This window comes from Chlorocebus sabaeus, chromosome 2, assembly GCF_047675955.1.
Source record: "Chlorocebus sabaeus isolate Y175 chromosome 2, mChlSab1.0.hap1, whole genome shotgun sequence".
In the NCBI taxonomy this organism is placed as follows: domain Eukaryota; kingdom Metazoa; phylum Chordata; class Mammalia; order Primates; family Cercopithecidae; genus Chlorocebus; species Chlorocebus sabaeus.
The window spans coordinates 74,074,608-74,090,600 of record NC_132905.1 but is presented as its reverse complement, the minus strand read 5'-3'; the positions used below and the strand labels follow the sequence as shown (position 1 = coordinate 74,090,600).

Sequence of the window (15,993 nt, the reverse complement as noted above, 5' to 3'; positions counted from 1 at the left end):
TTTTTATACTTCCCCTATTTTTGTAATGTGATATTTTCTCTTGACTTCATTTCCTCCCCAACACACATTGCATATTTAAATGGCTTTTTATTATAGTTAATATGTGCAACTTTGATAGCATCATAGCCTTAAATTGTTACTTTAGAGTTGCTTCTTTTTCTATCTTTTCTTTTATCAAACTGCAAATTTCCATATCACCTCCTCTCCTCAAAACACACTAACACATATAAACAATTGATTATTTCTGAAAACTAGACTGTATTCTATTTATTAGGTCTTAGTTTAATGTCAGTTAGAACAAATATTTAAATGAGACAATGGAAAACGTTCATTAATTTTATAATTAATTTTTAAAAGAGATACATTATTTGATTAATTCCTACATGAGTAACTAACTTTATTTAATAATTTGTCTGAAGTAACTCAACATAAGTGCTCAAATGTACCCCAAATTTGCTATTTTGTTTTGCTTTGTAAATCAGAATAAAAGCTGTTGATAGTAAAGGTAAGTCACATAAAAATATTAATTGATGCAACACTTATAAAATCAACACTTGATGTATTTCTAATGAATCACGTTAGCTTTAAATCTATTTTAAAGTATATTTAAATTTGTATTGTTGGTACAACATAAAGGAACAAAATTCAAATTTTGCTGTCCTTCTAAATCTAAATAATTAATAGTATATATAATGTAAAGGCAAATACTTGAGTTACCATTAAATAATTTTAATACATAAATTTCTCCTTCTATCTATTATTCCCAGAAACACAGAATATTTAAATAATAGAATAATGCAAAAGAAACAACGGAGGTCATTTTGGATGTACTTTCTTCTCCATTTATCAGGAAATGAATTATGATAAGTACTATAAACAAACTATTCTGATTACCAAGTACATATGATCCGGTATGAAGTCACACTTTATCTTATCTATGGAAAATTTATCTCATTCAGTAAGTAGTAGGAAGGGATACATATTTCATAATCAAATTTGAAGAAAGATTCCGAAACTTGATGATTGTTATTTTTATTAGGATCTATCTAAATTAAGACATTCGTGGCCAACACTACTAGTGTCCTGACAGATGTCTATTCTTTCTTTTAATCAGAGAATTCTACTTTTCTGGGAGTTAGAAATATTCCCAGTTTAAAATACTTAGCTTTGAAAAATTCAATGCCACTGGAGTAATCATATGCCACACTCCTTGCCAACAGGATTTAAGAAATCTTTGAGTGTGACTTCCCTTCAAGCTGGTGAGAAAGGTTGCCTCAGTTGATGGTTACACTTTAGCCTTTAAGCTTTTGTCCCTCTCTCTCCCCTTGGAACACAGACATGACAGGCTGAAGTAGAGAAGCCTGAGGTTAAAGGCCACATGCTAAGGGCGGCTGATTGAGAAACTGAAAGAAACAGAAGTATTTCACAACATCTATCATGTGCCATGTTAGCCTTGAACACCCCACTTCCAGGCTTTTTTTATATCTAAAATAAACCACTTTCCAATTCAGCCTCTGCTTGTCAAGTTTCCATTACCACACGTTCAATGCAGTCATACCAGAAAAACTTTATATTAGTTTGTTTAGAGTATTTTTTTCATTTATGATTTATCAGTAGCATTTATATGAACTTTGAAACAAAATCTTATTATTCTTTTCTCTAATTCCATCTTCTAACATTTAAATTTTGCAGATCAAGCTGAAACAAATTTATTTTAAAACTTCAATTTGAGAAAAGATTGTATGCTATTAAATATGTAATGATGACTATAAATTATACAAAGAACTTCTGCTTCTCTAATTCAATGTATAAACACTGGCATAAGTACCTAATGATGTTTCCTTTTGGGAAGTATCAGGGGAGGAAAGGGATGGCATAAAACTTATTCATTCACCCAGTGATCCCTGAGTGATGACTACAACGATGAAAGAGGCTGAGTGGTGAGCAAAAATTTCAGGGAAGCACCACAGAGATAGGAAGAGTATTATTTTTTAATCAAAACTCTCTCTTTATATGGGCTGGTCTTTGTGACTTAAACATTAAAACTATGACTTGTTCTGGGCTAAAAGACAGCTTGAAAAATGCTAGCAACTCAGCAGTAATAACGACTTGAATGTCCACACTACAGAGCAGAAATTGAAAATACTTCTCTACCTTGTTCAATCTTACCCACGAAATTTCCCTTAATATTTTGAACAATTAATGATAACGATCAATATATGTAAACCTGTGCTTGCCCTTAATGGCGAGGACACTGTTCCTATTGTCAGATGATAGCAAAAGCCCATGCCAAACAGTAAGGACTTGCAGTATCACAGATCCTCCAGATTAACAAGAACTGTACAGCTGAAGGGCAACCCACGCAAAGAGACGGCCTGATGCTTTCCCAGGCTAACAGAGACAAGTGTCAAGGCGTGGGCAGAGTGAACTGCTCCTCTGCAACCTAATGAATATAGGCTTTGTTACATAAAAGTCAAATGATGCAATTGCAGTGCTTTCACCAAAAAGGAGAAGGAAGAAATTAACTTAAAAACCTGTTACATATTGTCTCACCTTATTCCACATAATCAGCATTCATTTATTATTCTGAATTTAGTAAATTTGGTTCTTATTTTGTGGAGCATGTTCACTCATATCCAAAAAAAAAAAAAAAAAAAAAAAAACAACTTTCTGTTGTTTTCTTGAAGTTTGATAAACAGACCCTTTTCAGGTATCAGACTATCTGATATCTTGACCCTTAAACCCTTGACTAACAAGATTCTGACATCCTCAATGGGATAAAAACCATAAGTGGAGGTACTTGTAGTGATTTCTATCAACTAATCTTATTTGTCTAATTTTGCCACTTTTTACTAAGCTCCTTCAATCCAAGTACTTTATTCTCATGATCTGAATAAGAACTCTGTGAAATAAAAATATCAATATTTCATTTGACAACGAAGACCCTGAGGCACAGAACCCCAGTAACATAAGGCACATAACACTTTCCATTTCAGGAATTAGAGGAAGAACTAATGTCTACATTGCCAAAAGCTTTTATCAAATTGAGATGGGAGGAAAATTTAGACACCACTTTTGATAAGAAAACCATACTTTTTGAATCACTGAACTATAACCAGATTTCCTGCTTACCTTAGCCAGTATCAAGGATTTACCCATGAAAGCTATTTTAGAAGTCGAATCTTTTGAAGGATCACAGATTTGTCACCCTCTGTTTCACCTGAGTAGCACCTCTGAATGACTTTATAAATGACATTGATAGATGACATGCCATAAGGCAGATGGATTATCAAGTACATTTATTGCAAGAGCATTCTACTCTACTTTCTGAGGCAGTGATGCATATTGATGTATCTGGAAATGCTCCAGATAAAGATTAAATGAAAAGGGAATTTCCATTTCTCTGTTGGTTAACCATTAAGTTCAATTAACGAAAATACCATACCTCATGCATTCCAGTTAATCAAATTGTACCTGTGTTCAAGCATTTAACAGCAATTATAGCAGTCAACACCTAAAACATTTAGGTGAACAAGAATCTCAAACCTATAGAAAACTTGCAAGTGTGGTAGAAATCACTTTTTTTCTGAATTATTTGAAAATAGTTGCCAACCTGATATTTCATTACACTCAGATATTTGTGATAATTTGTGTGTGTGTTCTACAGAAAAAGGGATTCTACAAATAAGAAAGAAAGAAAGGAAATGAGAGAAAGAAGAAAAGAAAGAAAGAAAGAAGAAAGAAAAGAGAAAGAAAGAAAAAGAAAGAAAGAAAGAAAGAAAGAAAGAAAGAAAGAAAGAAAGAAAGAAAGAAAGAAAGAAAGAAAGAAAGAAAGAGAGAAAGAAAGAGAGAGAGGAGGGAGGGAGGGAAAGGAAAGGACAAAAGAAAAGAAGGGAAAGGGAGGAAGGGAGAAAGACAGGGAGGGAGAATACATACTCATAGTATAACCATGAATATGAGGACACTAATGTTAATACCTTACTACAATCTCATTCTCAGACCCATCCAATTTTACCAATTATCCCCATAATATCTAGTACACCAAAAAGTCCAAATCAGAATGACATGTTGTGTTTTGCTGCTATATTTCCTTTAGTCCCCTTCACTCTGACACAGCTCCTCAGTTTTGCTGACTTTCGATGACCTTGAACTTTTGACTATTACAAGCATTAGCTTTTACAGAATTTATCTCAATGTGGTTTTACCTGCTGTTTTCTTGATATTAGATTCAGGTTAGCATCTTTGGTAGGCATAAGAGAGAAGTGATGAGGTGTCCTTTCACTCTATCACATTGTGCCCAGGTTTGATTTGTCTTGTTACCAACTTCCTATTACCTTTATCACTTGACTAAAGTGATGTCTGCCAGGCCTCTCCACTGTATTCTCTATCCCTTTGTAATTGGTATTTTGTGGGAAGTAAACATCCTGTTCCTCATCAAAATTTCAACTTATTCATTTACTTAGTGTATTGGTTTATTTACATGCTGCTGATAAAGACATATCCGAAACTGGGCAATTTACAAAAGAAGGAGGTTTATTGGACTCACAGTTCCACATGACTGGGGCGGGGGGCCTCACAATGATGGCAGAAGGCAAAGAGGAGCAAGTCACATCATACATGGATGGCAGCAGGCAAAGAGGCAGCTGGAGCATAGAAACTCCTGTTTTTAAAAAATATCAGATCTCATGAGACCCATTCAGTATCACAAGAACAGCATGGGAAAGACCTGCCCCCGTGATTCAGTCACCTCCCACCAGGTCCTTCCCACAACACGTGGGAATTAAGGGTGCTACAAGATGAGATTTGGGTGGGGACACAGAGTCAAACCATATCATTTATTTATACCTATACTGGTTGATAGTTTCCAATTTTTATTAGATGGGTTATAATTATTTAACAACATTTTTATTTTAATCTTCAAATGAACCTTTTTTGGGATGGTAGTAGTTCTTTCAAGGTGCTTTCTTTTTCTTTTGCCATATTTCCAACGTTCATGGCTCAACAAGATATTCCAGGTTCATCTAATACTTGCTCGTCTCCAACACTGGAATCAGTCATTTCTCCAAGACCCCTTGGAGAAGGCAAGATCTGGGTGTATGGTGTGTGCTTACTGTCATTGAAGTATTGCTACGCCAGTCCTTCCAAGAGGAAGGAAGCCTCGTGAATATACGTATATACACACAAACACATACACACATGCACATACAGACACACACACATACACAGACACAGGGTTTTACATCTATATTTATTTCTAGATCTAGCTATAAATCTTGAAAATTGTGAGTTCATATCAATAACTAATTCCAATCTAACCTCACAGAGCCTATACTAGTTCTCTTTCTTTCTTTCCATAAATGCAAACTCCTTCTCCAACTATGAGAAACCCAGATCTCATTGTGCTTACATATTTACCTATTTGATAAGATGCCCTGTATACAACCAAACTTCTGCCTCTGCCATGACCCCTGATCCATGCAGGTTTACTGCTTACCCAACTCTGGAAGCCTGGGCTGCCTGCCACATGGAAGTCCCTTATCCCCTTGTAGAACAGTTGCCAGATAACATACAGGATGCTCAGTTAAATTTGAATTTCAGAGCAACAACGAATTATTTTGTAGTATCGGTGTGTCCCAAGAAAAGCTATACTGCTTATAGGTATAACTTATTTCTTTAAAAGCATCAGTATACTTTCATTGTTTATCTGAAGTTTAAATTTAACTGGGGGTCTCGTGTTCTGACACTACAGGTCAGGCTTCCCTTAGCATAGGTCCGACTTTGTATTCACTTCATTTACATGTCCCTTCCCTTCAGCTTAGTGCTCTGGCTCCCCCAGCTAAGCTGACCCTCTGTGAGACACACTTTCTCACTCTGCTGTGCTGTGACACCCTGCACTGAGTTGGGCTGTGACGCCCAGCCAGCCTGAAATTAGCCAGGCCCTTCCTCAGCTCCGCCACCTAGTCCAAGGCAACCCACCCATCACAGGCTGTCCTCTCACCCTGAAACCTCACCTTGAGCCACTACATCTCTCCCCAATCCCCTTGTGGATGTCTATGTCCTGCTTGTCCCGCTTCACCCAGTATTTTTAGGACCCAATGTTCAGGGAGCAAAAGAGAGGGAGGAAGGAAAAGGAAAGGATTCTGAAACATATTTAAGGATAGATTGCAGAGTTTAACACTAAGTGCTCATTTCATGATAATAGATCATCATGAAAAACATAGGAAAGTTCTACTAACAGCAAGAAAAAGGGCAGAAGTAAACCATTTTGTACTGTTTTTCCACAAGTGTGAATAGTAATAAGCCTGCTTTGTTAGGAGAAAGAAAAAAACCAAGAGGGAGGGGAGAAGAGGAAAAGAAAGAAAAGAATCAAAGAGAAAGAGAAAAGGAAAGAGAAAAAAAGGAAGGGAAAGGAAGAAGGAAGGAAGGAAGGAAGGAAAGAAGGAAGGAAAGAAGGAAAGAGGAAGGAAGGAAGGAGGAAGGAAGGAAGGGAGGAAAAGAGGGGAATCTATTAAGTATAATGTTAAATAGTTAAATGGTATGAAATGCTTTAAAACGCTAAAATTTTACATTTTGTTACTTGAACAAGAAATCTACGCAATCTGGTAGATGAGGCAATATTGCCTCCCCTATGAATATACTTTTTTCTTTTTCTTTTGTTACAAATTTTTATTTGTGCTAACAAAGTGCCCAAAACTAAGTGATAGTTCACAATTAATGTAATCTAGTGAGTCACGAATGGGACAATTCTGCACCCTTAAGGAGTGATTTGAATACTGTGGACGTATTTTTGGTTTCACAATTATTGGAAAGAGAAACTAGCTTGGTGAACATGACATGAGACAATCTAACATACTGAAGAATTATTCATTCAAAACATCAAAAGTGCTTCCATGGAGAAACAGTGGTGTGAGCCTAAAGTTGCACTCTATCCCCAGTTTTCCATCCTTTCTATTCTAGCAGCTTACACATGGCCACAGTACCCAGTTCTGATCAATGAAACCTCAAAGGAAATGTGAAGAAGTTCTAGGAAAGCTATTTGTTTCTAATGAAAGATGACGTCATAGAACTCACTATCACTTTCTACTTATTTCGTCTTTGAAAGCAGCCATCTGTGTCCAAGAGAACTATAGAGGCACTAGACATTGCACTGTTAAGAGCTGAGCCAAAGCTGTACCTCCCTTCCTCCAGCTATGGGAAGAAAATAATTCCTTATTTGTTTAAGCCACAGAAGTCAGTTTTTCTGTTATTTTCAACATAGCACATTCCTAACTAAAACTATGGTATTTTTATTTCAACATTTAAATGTTTGGCTTTCAGGGATCTCCTGATTAGAAGAGATGACTACAAATTCCCCTTTCAACCTATCCTGATGACCTATGTTAAATGAGGTGACAGAGGGAGGGAGGAGAACTAGAAACAGAGGTATCTCCTAGTTTGGTATTAATGCAAAGAAGACTTCATTAAAGGCTTATTGAATGTCGAATGCCTTAAATGCTGCCTCTTGGTGCCCAGTAGCCCGAGGGCTGTGAAGCATGTGAAAGTAACACGGAGAATTTATTCTCTGGGGTCTAAAAGACCTATCTGTTAATACCACTTCCTAACTGCTTGACATTCAGCTAAATACTTAGCCTAAGATTCTTGGTTACATGAAAATAATAATGGTTGCTACCTCATTTGGCTCTTGTGAGGATTAAATGAGGTAATGCTTATACAGTGCACAGTGTCAATGAAGGCAAAATACTGGTGATTTTTTTATACACTCTACATAATTTCAAATTGCGTTTCTTTGATTAATTACTTTTGGTTGTTACTTTTTTTGTTGGTAGTGAATATAAGAACCATGAGAAGCATGTTATCCAGTAAATGCCGTATACTTTAATATGATTATAAAGACTTTTTAAAAGTAGCTTCATGTATCCCTTCTACATTTATAGTGGCAATTTAAGCTGACTAGCTTGCATTTTATCATGCATTTATAGATCCACAACTCTAGTAAATAAAGTTATCAGGAATGCAATTCAGAAATATATTTAAAGAGCAAAGCTTATTTTTCTAGGAATTTTACTTTGTTGATTTAAAAAATATATTTTATTGTCTTATCTAAGTGAATTTCATATCCATGACAAGTTTGTTAATATTATTTAATCCCATCAGCATATCAATTTAAAGATTAAAGATTAAAGTTTTATAAAACAAATTGTGAGATAATGAAATGTCAATCTTTAATGTTTTATGAGAATAATGCAATTAAATGACGATATATAAAATTCTTACATTTCTAACAAAAGCTTCATAAAATGAACATATTGTATAGAGTGATTACAAACTGAAAAAACAATTAAATAGAAGATGTGCTAGAACATAGTTATGAAGATTTACTAGGTAAGGTATTTTGAGGACTTCTTAAAACAATAAACTACACATTTTAAATATTTTTAAACTGCCAAAAGTCTATATTTAATATAGGATCATACTACATTCTTGAACATATGTTTTGTCGCAATGATATCACACTGAAATTTTAATGCAAAGTAAAATGTATACAATGTAAAACACAAGTCTTACATATGTTGCTATTGGATACACTGCTTATAAAGCTAAGGATAAAAGATAACTTTAAACTCTGAGTCATACAATAGTTATAAAGCAAATATGCACATTTATATCTCAAAAGATAAAATTGCAACTGTTATTAAGCAGGAGTGAACTCTTTACTGAATTATCCTTAATGCAAACATGTTTTGTCATTAGTGGCTAGATTGCCCAATTCAATTTTCCTGCATATCAATCAATGCACTAACATTTTAATTTTACTAACCCCTTTAGAACTATTATCACATCCTAATATTAATGCCAATTGTAGTATTTATGTAGTAAATTCCCTTTGTTTCTAAAACATATCTCCTCCATAAACCTATGTGAACATTTCTGAAGAGTCATTATTACTGTTTAAGCAAATGTATTTTATTATATAAACAGAAATATGTATGACAAATATATAAAATATATATAAAATAACAGACATTAATTATACATTAAGACACTATTATAAAACGGAAATATTTGGAAATTCACCTTAGGAGTCTTAAAAGGAGTTGACAAGGAGTTTAATGCTTGTTTTTCTATCAGTCTATAATATTTCTGTGTTCTCCTGTAGGTAACCCTAAACACCAAGCCCAATGCTTGGAATTTAATAGAGGATCAATGAGAATTTGTTGAATTGAAATCAAATGATGCTTATTACGCTTTCTAGAAACAGGGAAAAGAAAAAGTTTGAAAGACTTGGTAATTTCTCCTTCACAAAATCTTTCAAGTACATATTAATAGAAACAGCTTTCACGATTCCCTAAGAACCTTTTTGCCCTGGCAGGATGTTATCTATTTCCTTTCTTTCCAAACTCCATGCCATTGCATAGCTCATCTCCAGAAGTTTCTTTATGCCAGGGTCATTCATGACACAAGAGTCTGTTATGATTTTCCTTACCTAGAGCATTACATGAGAAAAAATGAAGCTTAAAATCACATTAATTATATGATATTAAATGGACATAGCTACATTTAAACAATGATGTATACATTATGATTAAACTATTTGACTTACGTACTTGTGTTGCAAGGGTTTGGAAGAGAATATGCAACAATTAGAATTATGCAATGTTGATGGCATTATGATAATTTTATCCCTACTGTTGCACAAACATTATAATTAAAGTTAAGGCAATTTCTTTACAACTGGTAACTACTTCATATTATTAATTCATATGCAGTTTGAAATCGATCAGAAGACATCTCTCTGTCTTTTGCAAATAAACTGTCCTTAGTCCACCTCTTTACATGTCCTGGATTTATATAGCTAATGTCTTCAAAATAGTATGGGATTTCACATTTGAAGTTTAAATTTCATATAGTCAATTTTGTTTCAGCCTATGGATATCCTTTTAAATATTCTAACAAATTAGCTATCCCTTCTATCTTTGGGCAATATGAAAATACTACATGTAATTTATTTAAATAAAATAACACACATGCACACAAATAAATTAGATGAGGCCAAATGCATATCATCTGTCTTAGCCAGTTTGGACTGCTATACCAAAATACCATAGACTGAGTGGCTTAAATTATAGACCTATTCTCACACTTCTGAAGACCCAGGTGCTGCCACATTTGGTTTCTGGTGAGTACTGTCTTCTTGGTTTGCAGACAGCCACCTTCTTGCTATATCCTCATGTAGTAGACAAATAAGTTATCTTTCTCCTCTCTCTTCCTATGAAGGCACTAATGCCATTTATGAGGGCTGTACCCTCATGACCTAATCACTCCCAAAAGACTCACTTCAAAATATTATCACATTATGGATTAGGGCTTCAGGATATGAATTTAGGGGGAACATAAACATTTAGTCCATAGTACCATCTGAGGATGCTTTTCAAGTTGATAATGTTGAAATTTTCATCTCTCTGTCCTTGCAAACATTATTTAGTCAGTCTATATATTATCAGCTTATCCACCAATGATTTATGAGATTGTATTTCTGATGAACTTATTAGAAACCAAGATACTCTATCATGGTTATTGTTTTACCAGTTAAGTAAGACTTACAGACATAACAACGAGATAGTCCAGGTCTATTTAATAGAAAAGAGGTGCACACATATTCTGAAGTAGTTTGCTAACTTGAATTTGCATAAGAATCCACGAAACAAGCCTTAGAGAGCTGGTGAGAATCCAGTAAACTAGTTCCAGTGGATTCTTATGTAATTTCAGGTCTCAGGACTCCATGCCCAAAATGTGTTGATTCAGTAAACCTGTGGGGTTAATAATGAATCTACATTTACAATAGGGACTCCACTTCCCTAGGCTTTTTGTACATGATTTATCCTTGAACCATTCTTTTGAAAAACACGGGAAGTTATATATTATGGAAGGAAAACAATATGTACTAATTTCAACCCAGAGAACTATGATGTGGACACATCAGAAGTGCAATGTCAACAATATTTAATATGTATCCTACATAGTGAAACAGAAAAGAACAAACAATCCAACAGGGAATATATACTTTTATATTATGTGGTAAGACAATACATAAAAATAAAATAAATTAAGATGTGACAGTAGAAATAAAAGTTTTTTTCACGTAAACCTTGGTTCAATAAATATTTGTTTAATGCAACCACAGAATATAAGTAAGAAAATAACTAAGTATTAATATGTAAAAATTGCAAATGTTACAATACTGTAAGCAAGATTTCTGATCATCTTCTGGGTATGTGACTTTTATTTTTCTGCATATGTGGATATGTCAACAACTGAAATCATAATATGCTTTTCTTAGAATTATAAACAAGTTATGTAATAGTTTGGTGGTCCAAAGACATCCTCTAACATGTGTGGGTCTTTAAAGATACTATTTGGCTGTGAAGATTTTTCTATTTATAGGAAAATAATACATAATGTATAAATTTCTAAACAGTGTTAATTCTTTTTGCTGACATTTACCTATTGGTTTTTATTCAGTTTTATCTTTATAATTTCTTACAAAATAAAATATTTTTCATTTTTATGTTGCCATGTGACCACATCTGAATATCAAGTTTTTCCAAAATAGTAATCTGATTGTGTAACATCTTGGCTTCAAGTCCTTCAGATTCTTCACATGACTCTTAAGATTACATCAAAATTCTGGACATGACTCACAAGACCACTGTCAGCCGAGCCCTCCAGTCAGCCCTCTCTGGGTTCTTCATACCAGCTCTCTCCAGCTTAGCCACAACTCATCAAGAGCTTGGTATGTAACAGATACTGTCCCTAATGCATTATGGAACAAATCACCTTTAATCCCTGTTAAAGATGTTCCAGCTAGAATGAATTTTCTTTTCTTTTCACAAATTGAGCATTTGAAAAGAAAGGGAACCTTTGCCATATTTTCCATGTCACACAATGCCACTATCAGTTAGGAAAGGATGAGGCTCAGACTTGAACTCAGACAAGTCTAAATCCAAAACCCTAATTCTCGCCATTGCATTAAAGGACTTGTTCTTTGGATTTTCAAATATGCCTTCTTTCTCTCTTCTTCAAAGTGTCTGGAAAACTCTCCTTGTTCCCAGAGCCTCCTTCACAGGCTAATTCTACCCACAGTTCCTCCCAGCCAGTCTAGACTCTGTGTGTATGTTCCCATGTTACAGAGCACAATTCCTAATGGACTGTATTGTAATTGTACAGTTAGTTGTTTATATCCATCAAAAGAATTTTGTATGAAGGCAGAAAGCTTAGCAATTTTATTCACCAGAATCTCCAGATTGTCTGACACATGGCATATAATAAATGACAAATAAATGTGTTGATTGGTTCACTGAAATCATGAATGAATAAGCCTTTTGCATGAGAAAGTGTCAGAAGTAATGTTTGTAGATTTGCTTGAAAATGTTCATAATTTAAAAATTGTGTTGGGATCTGGCAAGATGGCCGAATAAGAACAGCTCCTGTCTGCAGTTCCCAGTGAGACCAACACAGAAGATGGGTGATTTCTGCATTTCCAACTGGGGTATCTGATTCATCTCATTGGGAATGGTTAGAAAGTGGGTGCAGCCCACAGAGGGCAAGCAGAAGCAGAGTGGGGCGTCGCCTCACCTGGGAAGTGCAAGGGACCAGGGAACTCCCTCCCCTAGCCAAGGGAAGCTGTGAGGGACTGTGCTATCTGGCCCAGATATCACACTTTTCCCACAGTTTTTGCAACCCACAGACCAGGATATTCCCTCATGTGTCTATATCACCAGGGTCCTAGGTTTCAAGTGGAAAACTGGGCAGCTGTTTGGGCAGACATGGAGCTAGTTGCAGGAGTTGGTTTTTTGTTTTTGTTTTTGTTTTTTTAATACCCCAGTGGTGTATGGAACTCCAGTGAGACAGAATCATTTACTCCCTTGGAAAGGGAGCTAAAGTCAGGTAGCCAAGTGGTCTCACTCAGCAGGTCCTACTCCCACAGAGCCCAGCAAGCTAAGATCCACTAGCTTGAAACTCTTGCTGCCAGCACAGCAGTCTGAAGTCAACCTGGGATGAGGGAGCTTAGTGGGGAGAGGAGCATCCACCACTACTGAGGCTTGAGTAGGTGGTTTTCCCCACATGGTGTAAACAAAGCCACTGGGAAGTTTGAACTGGGTGGAGCCCACTTCAGCTTGACAAAGCTGCTGTAGCCAGACTGCCTCTCTAGATTTCTCCTCCCTGAGCAGGGCATCTCTGAAAGAAAGGCAGCAGCTGCAGTCAGGGGCTTATAGATAAGACTCCCATCTCCCTGGGACAGAGCACCTGGGGGAAGGAGCAGCTGTGAGTGCAGCTTCAGCAGACTTAAATGTTCCTGCCTGTCAGCTCTGAAGAGAACAGCGGATCTCCCAGCACAGTGCTCGAGCTTTGCTAAGGGTCAGACTGCCTCAAGTGGGTCTCTGATGGCCATGCTTCCTGACTAGGAGACACTTCCCAACAGGAGTAGACAGACACCTCATACAGGAGACCTCTTGCTGTCATCAGGTGGGAGCCCCTCCGGGATGAAGTCCAGAGGAAAGCAATCTTTGCTGTTCTGCAGGCTCCACTGGTGATACCCAAACAAACAAGGTCTGGAGTGGACCTCCAGGAAACTCCAGCAAACCTGCAGAAGAGGGGCCTGACTGTTAGAAAGAAAACTAACAGAAACAATAACATCAACATCAGTAAAAAGGATGCCTACCCAAAAACCCCATCCAAAGGTCAATAGCATCAAAAATCAAAGGTATATAAATCCATGAAGATGATGAAAAACCAGTGCAAAAATGCTGAAAATTCCAAAAACCGGAATGCCTCTTCTCCTCCAAATGACTGTAACTCCTCTCCAGCAAGGGCACAAAACTGGATGGAGAATGAGTTTGATGAATTAACAGAAGTAGGCTTTAGAAGGTGGGTAATAACAAACTCCTCTGAGCTAAAGGAGCATGTTCTAACCCAATGCAAGGAAACTAAGAACCTTGATAAAAGGTTACAGGAACTGCTAACTAGAATAACCAGTTTAGAGAAGAACATAAATGACCTGATGGAGCTGAAAAACACAGCATGAGAACTTCGTGTAGCATACACAAGTATCAACAGCAGAATTGATCAAGTGGAAGAAAGAATGTCAGAGATTGAAGATCAACTTAATGAAATAAAGTGTGAACAAGATTAGATTAAAAAGAGTGAAAAGGAATGAACAAGGCCTCGAAGAAATATGGGACTAAGTGAAAAAACCAAATCTATGATTGATTGGTGTACCTGAAAGTGACGGGGAAAATGGAACCAAGTTGGAAAACCCACTTCTGGACATTATCCAGGAGAACTTCCCCAACCTAGCAAGACAGACCACCATTCAAATTTAGGAAATAAAGAGAACACCACTAAGATACTCCTCAAGAATAGCAACCCCAAGACACATAGTCATCAGATTCTCCGAGGTTGAAACGAAGGAAAAAATATTAAGGGCAGCCAGATAGGAAGGTCAGGTTACCTCCAAAAGGAAGCCCATCAGACTAACAGTGAATGTCTCTGCAGAAACCCTGCAAGCCAAAAGAGAGTGAAGGCCAACATTCAACATTCTTAAAGAATTTTCAACTCAGAATTTCATATCCAGCCAAACTAAGCTTCATAAGTGAAGGCGAAATAACATTCTTTATAGACAAGCAAATGCTGAGGGATTTTATCACCACCAGGCCTGTCTTACAAGAGCTCCTGAAGGAAGCACTAAATATGGGAAAGTAAAACTGGTACCAGTCACTGCAAAACATACCAAAATATAAAGACCAATGACACTATGAAAAAACTACATCAACTAATGTGCAAAATAACCAGTTAGCATCATGATGACAGGATCAAATTCACACAAAACAATGTTAACCTTAAATGTATGGGTAAAGAGTCAAGACCCATTGGTGTGCTGTATTCGGGAGACCCATCTAATGTGCAAAGACACATATAGGCTCAAAATAAAAGGATGCGGGAATATTTACTAAGCAAATGAAAAGAAAAAAAAAAAAAGAAGGGCATTGGGGCATTGCATAATGTTAAAGAAATCAGGGCAAGAAGAAGAGCTAACTATCCTAAATATATATGCACCCAATACAGGAGCACCCAGATTCATAAAGCAAGTTCTTAGAGACCTACAAAGAGACTTAGACTCCCACACACTGATAGTGGGAGACTTGGGAGTGTAAATTAGTTCAACCATTGTGGAAGACAGTGTGGTGACTCTTCTAGGATCTAGAATCAGAAATACCATTTGACCCAGCAATCCCATTACTGGGTACATATCCAAAAAATTATAAATCATTCCACTATAAAGATACATGCACGTGTATGTTTACTGCGGTACTATTCACAATAGCAAAAACTTGGAACCAACCCAAATGCCCATCAATGATAGACTGGATAAAGAAAATGTGGCACATATATACCATGGAATATTATGCAGTCTTAAAAAAGAATGAGTTCATGTCCTTTTCAGGGACATGGATGAAGCTGGAAACCATCACTCTCAGCAAACTAACACAGAAACAGAAAACCAAACACCGCATGTTCTCACTCATAGGTAGGAGCTGAACAATGAGAACATCTGGACACAGGGAGGGGAACATCACATACCAGGGTCTGTCAGGGGATTGGGGGCAAGGGGGATGGATAGCATTAGGACAAATACCTAATTCATGTGAGGCTTAAAACCTACATGGCAGTTTGATAGGTTCAGCAAACCACCATGGCACATGTATACCTATGTAACAAACCTGCACATTCTACACACATATCCCAGAACTTGAAGTATAATAATAAAATAAAATAAATAAAAACATAAAAACAAAAATTGTGTTGCTGATGTTTTTGATTCTTTCCTATAGTATCTAGGGAAAAGAGCAATTAGAATCTAGAAATTACAAGAAATAAAGTCTTCAATAAAATGAATGATATTTATTGATATACATAGTATAAGAGTATAGAATG

General features: G+C 36.2%; 1 long non-coding RNA gene across 4 annotated transcripts in view; it reads right to left on the bottom strand.

Moving 5' to 3' along the window:
- Window positions 1-15,993, bottom strand: part of LOC103217630 (uncharacterized) — a 549,839-nt gene that overhangs the window by 471,037 nt on the left and 62,809 nt on the right. The window contains exon 2 of one of the 4 annotated variants that reach the window (XR_012091516.1): window positions 4,547-4,660. The exons of the other annotated variants lie outside the window; for them this stretch is intronic. This is a non-coding gene — a long non-coding RNA (uncharacterized lncRNA). The remainder of the gene's footprint in view (window positions 1-4,546; window positions 4,661-15,993) is intronic. 4 annotated transcript variants of the gene reach the window in all.